The sequence below is a fragment of the Medicago sativa genome, chromosome 7 (genome assembly GCF_051527215.1).
Source record: "Medicago sativa cultivar Bolivia chromosome 7, Bolivia_mono, whole genome shotgun sequence".
NCBI classification, from domain to species: Eukaryota; Viridiplantae; Streptophyta; class Magnoliopsida; order Fabales; family Fabaceae; genus Medicago; species Medicago sativa.
In genome coordinates this window covers 90,809,709-90,824,704 of record NC_140755.1, presented here as the reverse complement: position 1 = coordinate 90,824,704, position 14,996 = coordinate 90,809,709, and the positions used below count along the sequence as shown (strand labels likewise).

The window sequence follows — 14,996 nt, the reverse complement described above, 5'->3', positions numbered from 1 at the left end:
AAACCATCAAATCCAATATATAATTTTCATCAAACCCATCGAAATTATCAAACATCTAGCATTCCCTCACGCTTGGCGCGAATGATTCTTATTTTCTTAATTTTTAGAAGAAAAAAAAACTATGCCTAAACCAATATTAAGTAAAAAAAAGAATGGCACTTCGAGTTCGATATGCAAAAAGATTTTTTTTTTCAAAACCATTAGATTATATATCGAAAGAGTAGTATGAAAAAGGGGTATTTACGATTTTATATAATTATAATACTCTATTTTAGTGTCACAATTCTTTGTTTGTTTTCATCTTTCATAGCAGAGACATTTAACAACAACATTAATTATTTTAATTGAATTTCAAAATAAAAATGAAACTTTTGGATTGCTGAATAAAAAACTACACTAAATAAGAGAGCAACAGAAGCATCATATTCTTTAAAAAAAATTCTCAAACAAAAAAGAAAGGTGATTATTATATTTTGGATTCGTTACTGGTATATTATATTTCTGCAATGGAATGTAAATTTCATATTTATAGTAGAGCCGAGCCGTATGCTATATAAAAAAGATGCCTGTACGACTTTAAATTAAATTTCTTTTTTATATGCCCTACCTTATAATCCAAGATTAGGAAAAACTCCTATCCTGTTAGATTCTCAGCTCAGGGTAATGATCCATCAACCTGCTACTTCTTTGTATCGAGGGACAAGCAGGAGAATGTATCCTGGAAGCGAATGAATTACTGACAATGCGAAAAGCTATGACAAATAATTATGCACAAAGAACAGGCAAAACTTTCTGGCAGATATACAAAGACATGGAAATAGATCTTTTTATGTCAGCAGAAGAAGCTCAAGCCCACGGAATTGTTGATACGGTCTCAGATTAAAGTAAATAAACTAAACTAAAGTAAATAAAATAAATAGGAGTGAAAAATTATGGTAACAATGTGCTTGCCTCCTCTATTGGGTTTTCTTTTGAAGCTTTTGAAGCGAGTAATTACTAAAGTAGAGTTGTTTTTAATACTAAACGTATTTCTTCATGAAGTAAAAAAAGAAAACTCTATGGGAAGGAAGAACACCAATTTTGTTGCAGTAAGTTTGACCCATGTTATTTATTTACAAGTAAAAAACCAGCAAGGTGTACGTCTCATGTTAATTTGTTGCAGTAGTCTATTTCCGTAAAGGATGACCCATGTTAATTAAGTGTATACATAAATGTTGATTTACAAGAAGTCTCTTCATTTGTTGTAGTAGTCTCTTCATTTGCGGGTAGCTGTGGTGTAAAATCAAGTTCAGTTTTTTTTTATTTTTTTAAATAAAATAAGGAGAAACGTCAAATATATTAGATCAACGAGTAATAATGTTTAATCAAATTTAGTTAAATCAACATACATGAATATCTTTATTCAAATTCAATATTAATATTATTCAGTTTAATTAATTACATTCAATATATATAATGTGCGCGAGCGAGCGCGCGTGCTTCTATGAATTGCCTAAAAAAACATTCTGTTGAGTTCAATGTGAGTAATTTATTCCAATGTGAGTAACGTTTCAATGTAAGTAACTTATTTCAATGTGAGTAACATTTTGAACTAACTTGAAACTTTTAAAACATAAGATACCAACTTGAAACCTAAAATAAACATAAGTAACAAAACATGCAATTAAACCTATTTTTTTACTATGAAGTTCAATCAAATTATAAGACAGCAATCGGTAGCAAAAATTATACGATTGTTTTGTCTGTATGCACAATTTATTTGTGTGAGAACAAAACTCATCCTTAACATTTGTTTTAGGGATAAACAATTTCTTTTAGATAAGAATTGAGCGCGCTAGCCTCAAAGCCAAAATACCTTTGTTTTCTATCAAACTGTCATTTATTATTTTTAGATCTATGACATATTTATGGAAACACCACTCATCTTTTCAAATTTCAACATATAATTATAGTACGATGCAATAAACTTTTTTTGACAACTAATGTCGTCTTATACTTGGGAGCATATATTGGAATCTCAACTCCAAAATGTAAGATCAATCTAGAATATTGGGGTTGTTTTTGGCTTTCAAACTTTTTCTTTGTCATTATAATTTATACACTAATTGATTGCAACGAAAAGCAACAAGATTTCTTTTTATTCCATGGACTCTACTACATATGTATACTATTTTCTTGGTTATTAATATTTGCTTAGTGAAACCAATGATCGGTGTAGAGTGAGTACTTTTTTACAGAGAAAAAGTTGCATGAATAGGTATTAATATTTTTCGTATTCATTTCGTCATGCATGAAATTTCCCATTTAATCTATATTTATGTACAGTTATATATATATATATATATATATATATATATATATATATATATATATATATATATATATACTTTATGAATGTCTATTTTTCTAATTTTATTCATTTTCCTTTCATGTGTAGGCTCTAATAGAACTGCAATATGATTTTGTTCATTTATGGTATATATTTTTCTTGTTGTTTCAGCTTTCTATTCTCATGCTCTCAACATCATTGGAGGTTAAATAGTTAACTATATTAACAAAAAAAAGTAATATAAAAGTCGATGTGAATCCAACAACTATATATTATAACCTATTTCAAAAAAATCATACTTGAAACCAAAATAATATTTCAAATAGTCTTGAACCACTACACTTCTTCCACATAATCCAACTTTTTTCCTTCATATATATCTTCAAAATTTGTAACTATACCCCATACAAAGTACACTATATCAGATTTATGGAACAATACAATATCCACCATATGTACATGAATCATTCTTATTAATATTTAGGCTTAATTACATATTTTGTCCCCTAATTAATTTTCAAGTTTCGTATTGATCCCCTAATTAATAAAAGTTTCGTTTTGGTCCCTTAATTCAATATCTGTTTGCCAATTTGGTCACATTTTGTTAATTTTAACCTTTGATATTTTTTTAGAAAAGACAACCGTTTGATTTTGAAGGTCTATAGAATCTAACAATGGACCATCAACACCTAATTTTATTTTACATTTCTTCATCTTCTTCCCCTTTTCTTTTTCATCCCCCAAACAATCATCAATAAAACAACACTGGATCATAATTATTCAAACAATCAACCGGGTTATGAACTTTCCATATATGAGGTTTGCTCCATCCCCCAAAGCTGTCACACTATCTTCCAATTTTCTCTGTCTGTTATGAACCTTCTTAGTTCTTTTTTTTTTTTTTTTTTTATTATATGAAAAAAAATCAACCGGGTACTTAAATCTCAACTTGCAAACAGTGTGAAAAATGCGTTTAGAGAAAACCCCTTTTTGATTGCAGAAAATGCAAACATTTCACGGAGAAATGACTTGAAATTTGATGGAGGAGATAGAAACTGAGTGCATTGCACATACCAACATCCAGTGCGGTAATGAGTAACTGAACCCCAAGACTTTGTTTGGATTGATGGAATCCGATGGAATGGAGCGGAATGGAATGATATTTAATTAAATTCAATTGTTTGGATTCTTAAAATATGGGTGGAATGGAGTGGGATGACATTCCATCCCATTCCATCATTCTTTCTTATATTTCTTCTTCACTTTTTAGATTACTTATAAATAAATACAGCTCACCAATTTTTGCTTTTTCTAGTAACCTGTAATTAACCTGTAGTTTAATATTGTTTATGTGGTTTATGGATTTGTAGTTTATTAATTGATTAATTATAAGGAGAGACCTACAAATATTTTACGGTGCATATTTTTCTTGTATATCAACTTTCTCCTCTCACGTTTTGAGTGTCATTGAAAATTAAATATTTTACTACATAAAGAAAAACATATATTTTCTCAAAAAAAAAAAAAACAAATATAAAAGTCGATGAGAATGCAACATCCAAAAATGCAACCTCTTCAAAAATATCAAACGTAAAACCAAATAATTTATACACCAATACATTTCTACCAATACACTTATGGGCAAAATGGATCCATCGGGTTGGCCCGTTTAACCCGCACTATTTAGTGGGGTGGTTTGAGATTTTGAACCCCACCATTGACAGGGTGTTCGTTCTTCCTAACCCGTTAAAAAAAGGGACGGGGCTGGTTGACTTGATATTAGAATGAAACTCTCAGTTTCATTTCTTTTTATTTATAAGTCACAATCAATTTTCTTCTGTAGTGGAGAAAAAAATTCAATTAATTTTATCACTTTTGTTTCATGATTTTAGCTTCATATTTTTCAAATAGTCAATTGATAACTCATGAAGTTTTTATTTTGAACGTCTTATTGATTTATTATAGATTTTTAGATGATGTATTTTATATGTTTGAATGATTATGTTCATATTCTTAGTGGAGTAATTACTTGCATGTTTTTTTTTTTTTTTAAGGAACTTATATATAGATTTCCTTAAATTGACTTTAAATTTATATATTTTTACATTGTTTATGTGAAGTTTTTTAATGATATTTTTTTATATAAAAACATTGACGGGTCAACCCGCAGGTCTGCCATAAAATGGAGAGGGGTGAGATTTTCAACTGTACATCTCTAGTTGGCCTTCCCCGCTCCTCCCCTTTTTAGACGGACTATTGACGGAGCGGGTTTTCCTTTTTTGCAATCCCTAGTTATAATTACATTTCCAAGTCGAGATTAAAACAATTCTTATAGAGACGAATTTATTTTATTACTTCAATGAATTTTGAATACAATTGCTAAAAATTTATCAATACCTCCAAATTTAAAAGATAAGGGGACATTATACATAAAACTTTTTGCTGCTTTATTTTATTTTATTTCCACAATCTTAGATTACAATATCATAACTTCAAAGTCCATGAAATTAAGAAGAAAAAAATACAATTATTTGGTACATGAAAAAAAAAGACAACTCGTGGAATATTCTAGCATTAGGTATATTATATAGTTCATTTGCTAGCCCAAGTACTCACTCATCTCAGATTCAGAAGGCCTGTACACATTGACTATGACGACACCTAGTATTAAGTTTTCCAACTTTTGGACAATCTTTATCCGTTACACAGTGTTTTTTAAGCACCCAAGGACTAACAGAATGAGATACTGTAATGACAAGAAATAAGGAAATAAATAGAATCAGAAGATAAACAAACTTTAAAGTTTCAACCATATTTTTCCCTCTTTACATCTAAGAAATAGGGTACAATTTGATATATTTATAGTGTATAAAGTTCACGCTCACATAAAATTAATTAAATTGTTTAAGCATTATAAAATTTAAAAACCCTTTAAATGCCCCTTGGTTATATCGATGTGTTGTGTTTGTCCCTTTCAGACACTTCTAAAGGAGGTCATATAATAAACTTGATAATCATAAGAGTTGAATATTGTTTAACTAAATTTTCACTACTTTTTTCTTTAATAAAATTTCGTTACTTTTTTAACCTTTCGTCATGGTAAAGGGAAAAATTCTTTTTTTGCACCTGGTGTTGTTATCAATGAATATAATGTATCATTTGGCTGAGAAATATTTATGCACAACTAGATTGTATTGTAGGATCAATAAATATTTTGATTAAATAATTGAATCATAAAAAATGTTTATTTAAAAATATTAATTTCATAATTTATTGCACCTTCTCATTCAGATCAACTATATGATTCATATTTATTTTCAAAGTAAAGTAATTGGTATTGAATGTAAACCAAAATGGATTTTTAAAATGAATTATATTTGTTATAGAACCACTCTTTTTGGTCTTGGCGGTTCCAAAAACAAGGGATGATATTGGGTACCCTATGGATAGGGTATTACACAATGCCCTTATCCAAACTCGTGTTTGCAAAAAATACATGTACCTAAGCCCGTATCCTCGTGGACAACTTTAGTGACGCTTTCTATACCTTATGGGCACCTAACTGTCCATACCTGCACCCATTACCCACACTTTAACTATAAAAAGACAATAAAAATATTACAATTGAAATAAAACTATGGTCCAATTTTTTTTTTAAATAAACTCATAAAATAGTACGAACCATAGTATTTAGCCAAATAAAAAACATCAAAAATATACTTCAAAAATGGTACACCAACAGGAGGGAGCGGTTATGTTATATAACTTGATTGTTGGAAAGAGGCTGCTGCACTTGAAACCTGAAAATTTAATGGTTATGCATATAAAACTCAAAGCGCATGGGGTTGCCACACTAACCTTTAGGTTCGATTCGCCCCCACTAATAACTGTATATTGGATGCAATAGGAATGACCAGCGAACCCCCTTCAAGATACTATGAGTACCTTGATGTGTATTGCACAACCATACCAAGCGTATCTCCTCACAATATTTTACAAATTTATGGTTCCAGCAATTCACTCAAGCATTAGAGAATTGATGGATGATTTAGAGTAAAAAAATGAAGGAGAATTATGTTGTTAATGTAACAAAATTCCTTTTTCTGTTAGTTTGTGTGTGTGTCCATACTGATGCCCAAATGCCAAGTATTTATAGTGCATTATATGGTTCATATTTAAGCACTCATTTGCCAAAGGTTATGATCATATACACTTGAATCAATGCTAAGGTTCATTAAGCACACCCCTTTGTCAAAGGTTCCAATGTATACGAATGATTCCCATCAGGGCCGTTCCTAGAGTTTTATGGGTTTTAGGCATAATATGAAAAAAGGGCCCTTACATAATACTCCCTCCATTTCTTTTCTTTTGATGTTTTAGAACTTCAACTTTATTTCAAAACATTTGATGTTTTAGTATATTTAATGTTGTTTTCTCAAGTTTACCCTTGTTGAAAAACACACCATACTATTAAAAGAGTTATGACTTTTGGCTTATCACATGTGAATTTAATGATAAATAAGGATATTTTAGTCAAAACATACAAATATTTCTATACATTAATTATTCCTTAAGACTTGTGCCAAGAGCTAAAACACACCATACAAATATTTTTTTAGCTCGTTTTTGTGTTTTTTTAGCAATTCATTTTATTTTTTTTATTTCGCTTATCACTACCAAATAAATGTTTTTTAGACAACATCTGAAAATAACTTAAATACTCTATATACACCAAAACAAAATAAAATATCGTAGAAGTGAAGAAAAATAGCACATGTGAAGTAGACTGAAATTTTAGCACCCCATTTTCAACTAAAATAGAATTTGCTTTGTTATGAAAATTATCCTAATTTCTTAGATAATAAATATCGTCGATATTTTTAATATTAGTGAAACACATTATTAGGAACAAAGGGACCAAAAAAATATCACCAATTTCTTCGATAATAAATTTTCGAGCATATTATTAAGAATAACCAATTTTTTTTACAGGAAGGTGTATATAGAAATTTTTGTGCTGCATGGAACATATATAACAAATCTCACTAAAAGGGCCAAAAAATTAACAGATTTCAGCCCATTCCTATATCATGTCAAAGTTTGGGCCTTTTCAGAGAATTTTACTATATATACCCCCAAAAATCCAAATATTTCTATATACACCCCCCACCTTAAAAAAACTTTTGGCCCCCCTCCCGGCATGGGTCCTAGGCCGTCGCACTCGCAGCCTATGCCCTAGGGCCGGCCCTGATTCCCATGAAGAGTTACAACTCTTGGTGAAGAGTTACAACTTTTGGTTCCAAAGTGATTTCATTATTTTGGAAATCACCAACAATCCCCCACCATTTTCAAAATACTAAATCACATAAATCCGAAAATTTCATGCCTTTAGATAATGGTATCTCACGATTTGAAACATTACTTAGTAAGTTAAGTTTTCTCTCATTCCCAAATAGTATGGTAGACAAGCTTTGAACCAACAATTCATTAGAACAAGTGTGCATAACTTACACATAGAATCTCGGTACCGTTGATAAAGAGAATTGTAAAATGACACATTAAGAAGACCTCGTGTCATGTATCCCTTTTCATGAGAACTTAAGAGTCAAACCCTTTAACTCTGTGAAGCGGCCAAACTTCATTCTCACATAGGTAGACTATATCGGGAATGCCCCATAAGTATGCATTCCAACAAATATATGTTATATGTCCATTAAGAGGAAAACCTCATCCTACCCCTTTTCTTCTTATGGTCCAAGTACTTTTACCCGTTGAGATATTGTCAAGTGCTTTAATCATTCTAATAGTGTACTTTCACCATTGAACCCAAAACTTGATACTACTCAAGTGTCTGTCCATAAGGATTTATCTGTCTCATAAGCGCAAATCCCCCAGGATTCAACAGGCTCTTCTTGGTTTAAAACCAAGGATACAAAACTGACAAGAGAAAAGATTTTAGGAAGATGAAACCCAAAGTAGTGTATTAGATTGACAAAAATTGATTTTGATTTGTTTTGTACATGACTCAAAGCATAAATATGAGGGTCTTTTTCTATGTTTTGTGTGAGCACTTTTTTGTACTAAAATGGTGAACTTCTGATCAATTTTTGTTTGGATGATCCAATACATATATAACCGACCCTACTAAATATACTGGAAAAGCATTAAGCATCTGATATATTTCCAAATGTTATTCCACTAAATCTTAACCGACCCTACTAAAAATACTGGAAAAGCATTAAGCATCTGATATATTTCCAAATGTTATTCCACTAAATCTTAGTGAGCCATTGATCAAGTAAAACACAATTAATGTGGTAAAATGAAACAGCTGAGAGAAAATTATGCTTTAATTATGCTTTTTTTGGTAGTGAAATGTTATTCCACTAAATCTTAGTGAGCCATTGATCAAGTAAAACACAATTAATGTGGTAAAATGAAACAGCTGAGAGAAAATTATGCTTTAATTATGCTTTTTTTGGTAGTGGTCGGGGTTTGAACACCGGACCTTGCATATTTTATGCATTGTCCAACCAACTGAGCTAAGCTCACGAGGACGGGAAAATTATGCTTTGATTATGCACTATTATTTCCTCCTTTAAGAGACATCAAGCCGTTACAAAAATTTGGAAATTAAATACATGTGTACAAAACCAAGTCAAACATTCTTTAAAAAAAAACCAAGTCAAACATATTATAAATTAATAATATGAAAATAATTTTCTATTAAAATAATTTTCTATATTTCGAAATTAAAAATATGGGACATAATATTTAAAACTTTTGAAATATACTCAAAATTTACAACAATATTGGCTGAGGGGTTGATGTCTTGAATTTGGCAGTATAGGGGTCTTGTTTTGGAGGATCTTTTAGTAGTTTTTGTGATAAGTATTTAGCTTCTCTGTGTCAATTCAGTTTTAGTTCTCCTTATGAACCTTTTGTAATTTTAATTACTTACACACCTTGTACTTGGAGTGGCGGATCAGCACATTCATTTTGCTTTTGCACAAAAAAAGATTTGAACACGTATTATCAATATCTTCAACTTGTATTAGTTGTAGAATGTGAAATATTATAATTTTCTTGTATATCTTGTCATTATTAGTTGTAGAATAATGTGAAATATTATAATTTTCTTGTATGTCTTGTCATTGCGATGGCATGTGGAATGACATGATCATTTAAAACCAACTTCTTATTTATATGTCTATGTTACATGGCTATATTTGCAACTGTGATCTAAGTTTTGACAATGCAAACCATTGTTTGATTTTGGCAATTTGCAAGAGTGATTTACATTTTAAGCATGTATAATCAAACCATAATGTGCACTTCCAGAAGAAAATAAACATGGTTCACAAAAGAAGGAAAGTGGCTTACAAGAAAAAATTGTTTTAGTTCTTGAGACTTTGACATTCACTCATATATTTATTTTTCTAGTTTTGGGCAAAGTTATAGTCTACTATGACCTAGCAAATAGTGCACCAAAGTGGTCTGCACTCATTATGGACCTGATTAATCAATAACATATTTTTTGAACAAGATCAATCAATAACATTGCCAAAGCTCATGTACATGGGTCAAATTTTCATATTTATTAGTACATGACTTTGATTGCCATATCATTTCAAAATTATATGCACAAGAAATTTTCTTAAAAAGACATGTCATAACCTATTGCTCAACTGGTAATAACTGACGCACATTGTTTGAAAATGTCAAATTTAATTCTCAATTAATAAGGTCTTTGCATTTTTGTCATAACCTAATGCAATTCTATTTACTATGCATAAATGAACAAATGACATCTTTCATTTCATCCTTTGGTTCTCCGGCGATTACAAGGCATATCCTAGATTTGAAGCCACTGGGGTGGTGCCTCTGCTACTCCAAGTCGACAATGTCTTTGCAGCCTACAGAGGAATGACAAGATCTAAGACTCAGAGATCTTTCAAAATTGGGTTTTCTTAAGCATAGGAACGAAACTGCAAATCAGCGACCGAGACGGATAAGCAGATTAGAGACACAGGTGAATAAAAAACGAAGTCTGAGACATAAATCCAGAAAAAGCAAATTAGAGAGAGAGACAAAAGATAGAGAGCAGATAATGACAGCACGCGCATGAGCTGAAATATGAATCGGAAGCCACTATCAATATTATTTGGTTCATTTACTAAATGACAAGAAAATAAGTCTAGAACTCAACATTGAAGGTCTCGATTCATCATTAGGATCACTATATTCTTTGAAAAATATCAATAGTAGCATGCAGCAACATAACATATAAGCCAACCAAGTGATTGAAGTTTCCACTTGCATTGACACAACAAGTTTAGTTTCAACCCGATATAATTTGCATTATGAGTCTTGTTATTTTCATTAGGACTTAACATTGCATTCAGAGAAAGACCGGATACATGCACATTCAAGCCTCAGCATAGCACATCACAACACTATGAATACACAATACATAATCAGATTGCAAATTGAAACAAACACTTACCATATAGAAAATCAACATTAAATTTAACATCAGATAATGCCATAAAAAACGCGGTTGGCAAAGTTTGTGTGAACTCTGAGACTAAAATTAATAACTATAGAGAGATGAACCATAAAGCAATTGAAGAGATGAATATGTCATACACGATGAATGCTCATTGATATAGAAAAACATCCAAACGTATCCCAAATCTGAAATTCGATTTAGTAAAATTAAAATTTTAAATTAGAAAGCAAAAAGGAATGAGAAATTGAAACAAGGAGGTAAAGCTTCATGAAATCCATGGTTGATCTGTAAAATGGAGAAGGAATGATTTTGAAGTAAACTCATGATGGAATGACGAACTAGAACAAAAAGTTTCTCCCACAGGTCAACAGAATATATAAAATCTCAAATATATAAAATACCTTTGCAGGTCAACAGAATATGTTACTTCATCAAAGTGATAGAAGTTGCTCAAAAGGAAGAAAGAACCATTCCTCTTTTTCTATCATGCTACCTCATTGTTAACGGCTGAGCCGATGCTTCTGAATTGCTGCATATATACTAATAATTTAGAAGCATCGAGCTACCAAATCGATAGCCAATTAGGGAGTCTTCCCTTTGCTTGTAAAAAACGGGAAGACTACCAACTGTCATGGGAATCTCAACAATTCCATTTAACATAATTGGCATATCCATAAGAACAATGCACCGGCATAAATTCTCCCATCAGTCACTGAATCACAGTGCATTACAGCTCGGGGGAAAACGGTTATGGCAATGATGGTCATTACGCAATCTGAGACAGTAGGCTGGCACACATGAGTAATGGATTTGTATGAATTATTAGTAGTTACTTAAATTGAAAAACTACATTATTCAAACCTACATGACAAAGTTTGAAGATATAGTAAAACGAATTGTGCTTCATGAGTATATATTATCTTAATACACATGCTTTGAACGATTCCCACTTTCCAATTCCATACTTGTTGGTTGCCAAGTCAGCAGGGTGGCTTTTAGATTTTTCTAACTGGTAGCAAGTTTATTAACAAGGCTTATCCCAACTTCGGTCATCTGAAATGCCTCTGCAAACTGTCTAGGCGTTAGAATCCTATAAGGTTTTTCATTTTCCGCCCAATATTGTTCCTGAACTTTCATTGATTTGACCTACAATACCACATAATAATAACAAAAAATCAAACTATTAAAACTCATTATGTTCTAACCATGCAGTTATTTATATTTACTTGTAGAAAATCTGCCGCGCTGTGTGCAATGCGATAGAAGCACATCATGCTTTAAAGGAAACATACTCTCTGAGGGACATATTGTGTACTAGGGTTCATGTGAGCATGTGCTTGTAGGTCAGACAGACTATGCTACACAATATGTCTCTCAGGGAATATAACAATGTCATCAAAAAGCTCATAGGTCTCCAGTGGTGGCTGCAAGAGTGAGATCACAGATCCATGAAAAAAGCTTTCGCTATTCCTACCAGCATCTCCCCTGTTTTTCACATTATCAATTTGTGGTGATTAATCATATCAATCATGATATACTTCAACATAGATAGGATTCCATAAGTTTGTATGCTTCTTTCATAGGTTGTATGTTCTTTAATTTCCAAAAACAACATGTTTCCTGCGGCAAATACAATAACAGCAACAACAACAAAAGTGAAAAACTGGAAAAATGTCAGGTTGGAAATTTCCGGGGGGAGGGCATCGACAAGAACAAGATATGCAGATTGAAGAGTCATAACTGTGTGCAATGCGATAGAAGCACATCAAGATTTTAAGGAAACAAACTCTTTGAGGGACATATTGTGTACCCGTGTCCGTGTGAGCATGTGCTTGGTTTTTTTTTTGCTTCAATGGGTTTTGTATGCCTCGAGAGAAAAGCTGTGAAAGTAAGTATAACGTTATGATCGTCTTTTTACATGATTAGAAGATAATGAGTTTTAATAGTTTCATTTTTGGTTATTATTATGTGGTATTGTAGCTCACATTAATAAAAGATCAGGACAGGAGCAATATTGAGCGGTAAATGAAAAACTTACAGGTTTATGACGCCTAGAGAGTTTACTATGCAATTTCAACTGACTGATGTTGGGATAAGCCTTCCTGTTGAACTTGTTACCTAGTTAGAAAAATCTAAAACCACCCAGCTGCCTTGGCAACCAATAAATATGGGATCGATCAAAAGCATGCGTATCAAGAGAATACATACTCATGAAGCACAATTCATTTTACTATATCTTCTAACTTTGTCATGTAGGTCTGAACAATGTGGTTTTTCAATTTAAGTAACCACTAATAATTCATACAAATCCATTACTCATGTGTGCTTGCCTACTGTCTCAGATTGTTGTGGTGGCCATCATTGCCCCGTTTTCCCCTGAGCTGTAATGCACCGTGATTCAGTGACTGATGGAAGAATTTATGTCGTGCATTGTTCTTTACGATTATGGCACTTATGAATTGTGTTTAATGAGTATATATTCTCTTGATAACGATTCCCACTTTCCAATTCCATACTTGTTGGTTGCCAAGGTGGCTTTTAGATTTTTCAAACTCGGTAGCAAGTTCATCAACAAGGTTTATCCCCATGAGCTGAAATTCCTCTGCAAACTCTCAAGGCGTCACATACCTATAAGATTTTACATTTTCTGCCCAAAATTGCTCCTGATCTTTCATTGATGTGACCAACAATACCACATAATAATTAATAACCAAAAATTAAACTATTAAAACTCATTATATTCTAACTATGTAGAAATAAGATCATAATGTTATATACTTACTTCTTGTAGAAAATCTGCCACAACTTTTCTCTCAAGGCATACAAAACCCATTGAAGCAACAAAAAAAAAAAAAAACAAGCACATGGTCACACAGACCGTGTACACAAAATGTCCCTCAGAGAGTATAATAATGTCATCAAAAAGCTCATAGGTGGTGGCTGCAGGAGTGAGATCACAGTGGTTCCCTTGAGAAAGTGCGCATATTGGTTCAATGATTTCACAACTTGGAAAGTTGTTTAACAATCCAAACCGGTGGATATTTCATCCATGAAAAAAGCTTTCGCCGGTCCTACCGGCTACCAGCATTTCCCCTGTTTTCACATTATCAATTTGTAAGACTTGGATGGAAAACTTCAGTTTCAGTATTGTCAAGGTCAAATGAAACGTCAAGATGCAGATTGTATTATTATTATCAGATATTCAAAGTGAAGTATGATTTACCTATTGTAACACGTTTCTTTTGTCCTCTAGATATACCTCTCTCAACATTGTAGTCCCAAAATCTGAAAATGTAAAGCAAATAAAATGCTAAATTAACACAAAATTTCGTATACTTAATGATAATCAGAGAAGATTCCAAGTGTATGAGTTATACCTTTAAAATATAATCTGTTAGAAAACAAACAAGTATTGTAGTGTCTCTTAATTACCTTCATATAGGTATCAATATCTGGAATGGATCGGGGATAATATTTGCTTCTTAACTCTTCTACACACCTCAGACAACATATCTGCAAAATACCAAAGACCCTTAATTAATCTAAGCCTTAGGTGTGTAGAAGAGAGAGAGAAGCAAATATTATCACATATAGTTATCTAAGGTAAGAAAAGAACAACACTTTATAGTTAGTTACTTGGAAAATTACATGAATATTTTATTAACCCTATGACTAAAAGCAACAGTTTATAGTAACACAAACCAAATTAAATGAATGGAGATTAGAAAGGAGATAATATAGAAAGTAAGAGAGGATCCTCAGAGAGGAACTTAATCTGTGTGTCTCGACCACTATGCTCGAGTGGGAAACGTGTGTAGGCAGTAGGATATGCATAAGTAATGAATGGATATTAATTTTTTTTTTTTTTTTTTAGGGGAAGTATACGATATCAGTTAAAAGAAAATTTTAACTATCAGTTTATTTTTACCATTTGTGGATTTATGTCCTTTGAATGCATGTGATGTAGGGGCAGTAACCATAAATTACTTCAGCACAACATGATATGAATTCTCTTTCGTACACACGTTACGGAACCTTAATTTGCGCCTTTTTCTTACTGTAATCTGCATTAACACTTCTTGGTTATAAAATACTTTCATTTAGCTAGCTTATATGTGACTGATGTCAATTTAAAAAATTCTAGAGCTAATAAGA

General features: G+C 31.8%; 1 long non-coding RNA gene across 10 annotated transcripts; it reads right to left on the bottom strand.

Moving 5' to 3' along the window:
- Positions 1 to 9,981: 9,981 nt before the first annotated feature.
- On the bottom strand, positions 9,982 to 14,656 carry LOC146910132 (uncharacterized). 10 transcript variants are annotated; one of them, XR_015018701.1, is made up of 4 exons: positions 14,219 to 14,648; positions 14,065 to 14,126; positions 11,243 to 13,934; positions 9,982 to 10,245 (listed from the first exon to the last, which is right to left on the bottom strand). It is a non-coding gene; the product is annotated as an uncharacterized LOC146910132 (long non-coding RNA). The 10 variants fall into 10 exon arrangements; XR_015018700.1 differs by having other exon boundaries at positions 9,982 to 11,616; positions 11,707 to 13,934; positions 14,219 to 14,646; XR_015018703.1 differs by having other exon boundaries at positions 10,038 to 13,934; positions 14,219 to 14,354; positions 14,490 to 14,656.
- Between the last annotated feature and the right edge of the window lie 340 nt (positions 14,657 to 14,996).